At 43.8% G+C, this 7,743-nt stretch overlaps 1 non-coding gene across 1 annotated transcript; it reads left to right on the forward strand.

Moving 5' to 3' along the window:
• Positions 1 to 2,805: 2,805 nt before the first annotated feature.
• Positions 2,806 to 2,912, forward strand: LOC112896054. Its single transcript, XR_003229344.1, has one exon. It is a non-coding gene; the product is annotated as a small nucleolar RNA R71 (small nucleolar RNA).
• The last annotated feature ends 4,831 nt before the right edge of the window (positions 2,913 to 7,743 follow it).

Consider the following 7,743-nt stretch of genomic DNA (forward strand, 5'->3'; position numbering starts at 1 on the left):
TGGGTCACAACAATTTGATAAAGCTCAATGAGATAACAAGTTGCATATGTGGAAGGTTTTCAAAGTGATCAAAATATGGCTTTGGATGGGAATTTTCATATCATTAAGGAACTTTATTTGTTTTTGTATTTTCAAAAAATAATTACTCCGGATATCAAGCTTCACTTAGGAGGAGATCATAGAAGCTCTATTTCAACTATATCATAACTCCTAACAACCTAGATTTGGATCAAGCTTTTTGCTACCCACGAGTTTCAGGCTTCAAGGTTTGATCATTTAGCCAACAAACTCAAAACTAGGTAGAGCACTAAGTTGTAACTAGGCATATGAAGGAAATTAACAGAGCAACTATTCATCATCTCAATAAGGAAAACTACACATGCTTACTAAATATTTTTGGTCTTTTCTTAGTTTTGCATATTTTTATTTTGTTTCATGCATAAGGTTTGAAGGTGGTAAAGTGCATGTCTTCGGCTTGCGGGTCGGGTTACACTTCAGCTTACTCTTCTTGTTCTTCTTCATAGTCCATTATGCTTGGGCTCGGTGTAGGCTCAAGAGTTTGGTGAGAACTTGAGCCACCCCGAGAACAGGACAAACTCGTGCCTATCATCTTCTTCAATGCATCGGAAATCTTCCGACCCATGCCCTTCACAGTTAAGTCCGAAGAACAAGAATGAACAACAACAACTCAAAACAGGTTACGTTAGTCAAATTGAATGGAAACTCTTACCCGAAAGTTGTTTCTCCAAATGGAGTATTCTTGCAGCAAAGAAATGAGAGAGAGAGGTTTCTTGAATTCAAACTTGAGCAAAAATTCAATGAAATTCTGAGAGCAAAGAGTGTGAGAGGGAATGAGTGAGAGAGTTGAAGTGTGAGTAAAACACACCTCCCTCTCGTGCTCTATTTAAAGAGCACGAGCACGAAATGGCTGGAAATGGGCAGACCACAACAGCTACTAGCAGTTTGAAAAAGCTGGGCCAGCCCAATGATCAAATGGGTTCGGCCGACCCCCTGCTGACCCCACCTGCTGACAGGTTCAACCCACAAACCCCCAATGGCTACATGATGTCATGCCTAGGTGCCTCGGCAAGGATTTGCTTCGGAAGATGTTCAAAAAATATTTTTCAAAGGATTTTCATGCTCAAAAATATTTTTTAGGACTTTTGTAAAAACATAAAATGGCTAGAAAATTCTAGCATGCAAGAAAGGTTTGGAAAAAATAAATATGCAAGGGGAAAGATTCAAATGAAGTGTGAAAGAAAATTTCAAAAAATCAAATATGAGATAAGTACCAATTTACCTTTGGCAAGGACTCGTGATTTTAAGTTTGACGGGTAGGACTTTTCTCCAGCGTGATTACCACTTGGCGTCCCACCGTGGAGAAGTTGATGAAAACGCACTCTCCACCTTCCACCACACCTTCTTTACTTTCTTTCTTCTTGTTGGTGCGGTTGGTGGATTTTTATGTTCGGGCTGTGGTTCTCCTAAATTCCACTCCCATCGTGATCCTGATGAATCACAAAGCGTTGCTCCTTCATGTATTGGAATTTAAAGAATATATTGTCGACCCCGATGTGGAAACGGATTTCTCCAGTCCTGACATCTATCCTTACCTTAACGTCCCTTAGGAAGGGTCGCTCAAGGATAAGCTGTATGCCTAAATGCCCTCCATGTCGAGGACCATGAAGTTGGCGAGGATGAAGGAGTTCATGACTCACACTAGTAAATTTTCAATTATGCTTTCGGGATATCAAATAGATGAATCGGCGAGCTGCACGTACATTAGGGTAGGAGAAAGAGCAGGATGTTGTAGTTGTTCAAATATCACCTTGGGCATAATGTTTATGCTTGCCCCAAGGTCACAGAGGGCCTGATCAAAGTAGCAATCGTAGATCGAATAGCAAATCATTGGGACCCCTGGATCTCCTTTGTATTGCTATTGTCAGTCCTCCCCACACGTTCGTTCTTTGGCGTGTAGGTCTTCCTACATGGTTAGTGTGGAATGGCCTCCGGGATGGGTTACCTGGATTACCCCATCCGGTAGCCACCATGCTAACATTTTCGACGGGAGCCTCGGGTTGCCCAGAATTTTCCCAATATCAACCGCAGGAATAGCAGCAACAACTTGCACAAGTTGTGTTTTGATCATTTTATTCAATATTAGTTGATTTTTAAGAGCCAAAGATAATGTTTCAATTTTTATATTTATACTTTCCAAAGTTTTATCATTGACCAAAAGCTTTTTATTTAAAGATTCGTTGATTTTGGTTTGACCAAGCACAAGATCTTTCAAGGAGGGTTGTTTGAGTTGAAATTTGAATTGAAATTGGAGTTGTAGTTATTACCTCCTTGATATGGTGTGTGCATCTATTTCCAGCCTTGGCCTCCTTGTGGACAGTACCCATTATTGTTGTTGTTGATGATGAATGTAGCGTCTTCTTGGATCTCGGGGCAGTCGTTCCCCGAGTGTCCATCATTTCTGCAGACTTTGCATGCGGAGGGCGCGTCTTTGGCTTGAGCGTAGTTGTTCATGTGCTCCTTGTATTTCGCCCTCTAGTCCAAGCGTTTCAGAAGGAGGTCCATCTTTGCAGCAAGCATGTCCATCTCCTTGACGGTGTGCATGCCCTTGATTCGGGGTTGTAGGCGTTCTTCACTCCACCCTTGGTTGGAGACCATCTTCTCGACCAGGTTGTAGCTTTGGCGATGGTGAGGTCGAGGAAGGCTCCTCCAGCAGCAGTGTCGATATGGGCTCTTGATGTAGGAGTCAGCCTGTTGTAGAAGCTTTGGAGGATGAGCCATTCGTCCAACCCATGATGAGGACAAGCGAGGATGTATTCTTGCAGCCTCTCCCAAGCTTTAGGGATTGACTCCATCCCTATCTGCTGGAAACTTGAGATCTTTCCACGCATGGCATTGGTTTTGCCCAGCGGGAAGAACTTCACGAGGAACTCCGCGGAACATTTGTTCCACGTGTTGACGGCTTCCTTGTCCTTGTAGAACCATTGTTTCGCCTTCCCCAGGAGGGAGAAACGAAACAGACGGAGCTTAATGATGTCAGTTGCGATCCCCTGTATCACTACGGTTTCACACAGCTCAAGGAATTTCTAGAGATGTGCATTGGCGTCCTTGTTCGTCTTGCCATAGAATGGGCTAGCTTGCACCATGTTAATGAGACTCGATTTGAGCTCAAAATTCACGTTCCTGACTTCGACGTTGGGTCCGGTGGCCACGTTGGTGGCGGAGGGGACAGAGAAGTCATGAAGAGTCTTTTTGGCCATAGGCTCATGCACAAATGGTGCTTGAATGACTGGTTCGATTGCCGAGAGAATGATTTGAGGAGGGATGACATGAGGTCACACCATTCTCACAAGCTTCTCTAGATTTTCAACAAAGTGTGTCGCCAGAGAGAAACCAGTCATACACAACTGTCACACCTGGGCCCACAGGACTGTGCATAGGATAAGGGGTGGGACATGGCCCACGCCACACACTGGTCGTAACTACTCGTGCTGTAGTAGAACTGCTTGAGCAGTAGTAGAACTTGTCAGAATAGAAAGAAACTACCCACGTAGTACTCGGGTAGGACTCCTAAGCTCGTATCTTGCTAGGATTTTCATGTAACCCTGTCCCTCAGACTACTTAAGGGCGGGCAGGGACCCTCCTCGAATAGGACCATGAGAGACAACTCGTGCCTCATGCAAGATCACACAAGATCACACTGATCAACACCTAAGGCAATACAAACCACACACAGGACGTAGGGTATTACGCTTTCGGCGGCCCGAACCTGTCTAAACTTTATGTTCATTGCAACTTTGAGTTCCTGATCTTGGCGACACCCTACCTACAAACTCACCCCCTCGGGGGTATCCCTCAGTGGGCATGGTGGTAAAACACCGATAGCTGACATGCCAGGTAGGGGTGTTCATCGAGCATCCATCGGAGAACTTGCTAGCATCTTTCAACTTCACCAGCACCATGCTCGATGGGGCACAACAATTGTTTTCGGCTCCTGGATCTGCATTGCCAACGGCTTGGGTGGCTTCCAAAGCCACCTAGCTGACTCCAGGAAGCCGGAGGCCTTTGCAGCAACCTCGACGAGTTCATCGACAACCTCAATGAGTTACAGCTCCCTAATCTCACCGGGGAGATTGAGAGGATGTCTGTTTTCGACGCGACTTTAACTCGTGCTGCACCAGAACTAGTCGGATTGGACTCAAACTGATCTGAGGAGGCTACACGGTTTGAGTCCCTCTCCGACTTGGAGGAGGACTTAGATCATCTGCTTAAGCTCGAGGATGAGGGAGACACTGCTTGTTGTGGGCCCTATTTTCGACAGCTACTCAGACTCAGATGACAACCCCGAGTCCTTTTTAGGCAGTCACTTGGGTTTGACCATAACGTCTATGCCGCAAGGCCAGTTCGTGTACTAGAAGGGCTTAGAGCCCTCTAAACTACTCGAATACGAGTAGCAGAGTCCACCCTTCAGCGTATCAACCCCAAGGAGCTGGAAGATTTTGGCTACTCTGCTCAACTTCAGCTCGCGTCACAATATCGACGCGCTGCAGCGACGACCTTGACTACTCGGCTCACGCTGCAGCTACGACTCTTTGACAAATTGGCAATGCCAACTGGCCAACGACTACTCCAACTATTTGTCTCGACAAGAAAACTAGTCGGGAGTGGGTTTCACACCGTCAAAAAACTAGTCGGAATTGACTCCGGCTAGTCGGCTTCATCAACAAACCGTGAGGAAAAAGAAGTCTGATTCCTACTAGGATTCCACTATAATCCTATTAGGACTCATACCTTGTAATCCTACTAGGATTCCTACCTTATAATCCTACTAGGAATCCCATCCCCTGGGATATATAAAGGAGGGTAGGGATACCTAGATAGGCAGAGAACCAACAGAGAGCAGCCTACAGGCAACTCAACACCCAAGTGCAGGGCGCAATATACAACACCCCAAAACAGGACATAGGGTATTACGCTACTCTAGCGGCCCGAACCTGTCTAAATTTGTGTCTTGTGCCCTTTCGTTCACCTTCAAGTTCCAGATCCGGCGATCCCTCACCAAATAATCTTCTACCTTAGCGTATCCCCAGGTAGGCCGATGGTAAAAACACCGACAGCTGGCGCCCACCATGGGGCCGATCGTCGTGATCATTGGGCGTGTGGCAGAACCAACCTGAATTACACCGGCTCAAGTACGCGAGTCCTCTCTGGAGGGCTACCTCGTGCTTCAAATGGTATAATCCTATTGGCCTGTCGGGTAACGTCCTGATAAACCACCGAACGCAGGATCCAACAAGGTACCTCACACGAAGGTGAGTCCAGAGATGTAAATGCCATTACATTTTACACCACAGGCAAATATATTACAAAAATATACAAAGCATCATTAACTCCCACTGAGAGGAGATTATTATAAAATAGGTTTAAGTCTTAAGATAAAGCAGTGGAGTTTGAAAAACGTAAACATTGTACATGTCGTTAGTACAGATATCATGCTAGCCCTGGCATGATATCATTCGGCGGAATCGGTGTTGGCCGGGGACGGATCCCACTCCACGGACCAACCATCAGGCAAGGGGTAGGGCCATGGTGTAATGAAAGCTGGCTCATCAGGGAGATTACCTGGATTAAATCAACAAAAGCAAGACTGAGTATACTAATACTCAGCAAGACTTATCCGAAATTGGGTATACCTTAGCCCATAACTAGACTCATGAAGGCTTTTAGTTTTAGGTAGAGTTTTCAGCTGAAAAGCAACAAAGAGTAGATCCTTATTTTCAACTTTTAGCTTTCAGGTTCTAGTGGATTAACCATTCTAGGTAAGCATCTATAACTAGTCAAACATGGTAAAATCTTTAATCAAACATCATCTTTGATAATCACAAAGTTGCTCTTGTTACTCCATGTGGTAAAGGGGGTAAGCAGTCTCAAACATCGTGAGAGGCGGACGATTCCTGAATCGAGATTCAAAACCTTGCAAGGGTAAACCTAACACACACGCTTGGAACACCAAAGGGTCGTTCCAAAGCAACCGTTTGCCTTTTATTCCGACTCGTGGATCAGATCCACCACAAGCGACTGCAGGACATACGCACTTCCAAAGTGCAGGATGTACGTCTGTAGCGCGACTACAAAACCCGTACTCCTGGTTGCCCAGCAACACGTATACCTACACGTCGAACAAAGTAACCAAAAGAAGCAAATACATGTGGTGGGGGGTATGTCCACTCCTCGGGCCGATCGGTTACTAGGCTTACCGCTTACCATATTTCACGGCATGTGGCTAGTACTTTCAAACGCTTAACCACCGCTACCACACACTGCGACCTTATCAAATTCCATACACAGACGGGTATCATCTGAATATGATACCTCACAAGATCCCGTCCGTCATCCTTATAGTGATAACAGGAATGTAAACATCACAATTCCTATATCGCGCGAGTGACAGAAAATCACTCGACTTCTACCGGTCCTATAAGCATAGCAGCTAGTCGTACTCAAGTTCTAGTGTACAATACATTGGTTCCTGGAATTATGCAATTAAGGTTTTTAAACAACTCCTAAGAACTTAATGCATAAAGACATATATAAATAGTATAGGTTGCAGTGTAATAAAGTAGGGGTTATGTCCGGGGCTTGCCTTCGCTGGTGGGGTTGGGGTTAGTCAAATTATTTTCTTCCGAACCTTGGTTCGGGGCTTCAGAGAAATTCGCGACGAGATTCCCGGGGTCTTCAGAATAAACTTCTTCTTGTTCCGGAATCAGCTGATAATCCCCGTCAGCGAGAGTGGTCGAGTCTACATGATATGCAAGATGAAGTTTAATGGGTGCATACACTTTTATTTTAATTCACGATAAAGTTGCAATCCAATTAAAGGAACATTACACTTCGACAATTAACCTATCTACCCTGCACTGGGCAGTCATTTATCGAGTACTAACTATCTTACTTAGATACATTAAACAGCAAACTTAACTACGTTAAGTATCTAACTAGTGGCATGTAGCAACTGGTTGGGGTGGTTTCTAACAGCTAGATTAAATGGCCTTATTCATTGCTTATACTAATTGTTTATATGAACTTTAAGTTACTAATATATTATGGACTACATAAACTATTTCTAAATTGTTTGACACCTAACCCTTGGTTGAAAATTTAATCACATGTGTTACTATTAAGGAATAGTACCCTAAAATATTTCCATGATTTTTCAGTATTTAGATATGTAATTATTAAGTATACAAGGTGATCTACACATTATTTCTAATTAATATTTGTACATTAAGGAAATAATACTGGAATACTAAGATAATTATTTTTCTTCAATTCTACATGTTAAAAGAAAACTAACATCACTGGTTTTACCATTTTATCATTTTTCTATGAATTACTATGCATTTCCTAAGCCTACAAGTAACTAAATTTAACAATTAAATTAGATTATCAAACATTCAGAAACTGAAGTTGACCCTTTAAGTAAAGTTGTAGATCTTTATCTAAAGATTCCAACAAAATTTAGTTTACCTTTTTATGATTTTTCTTCGAATTGATATAGCATTTCAAAGTTAACAGCCTTATTTACACAAGGGGGTCCCTGGTTACTATTTCTCTCAGTCTTAAGCTATGCACATAACCCCTTGAACTTTTGTCTCTTCTAACCCGAGGTCCCTGGCTGTGAACCAGAGCAGAGCGAGGCGGGGGCGGCCGTGTTCCGGCGACGGT

This window comes from Panicum hallii, chromosome 5, assembly GCF_002211085.1.
Source record: "Panicum hallii strain FIL2 chromosome 5, PHallii_v3.1, whole genome shotgun sequence".
NCBI lineage: Eukaryota > Viridiplantae > Streptophyta > Magnoliopsida > Poales > Poaceae > Panicum > Panicum hallii.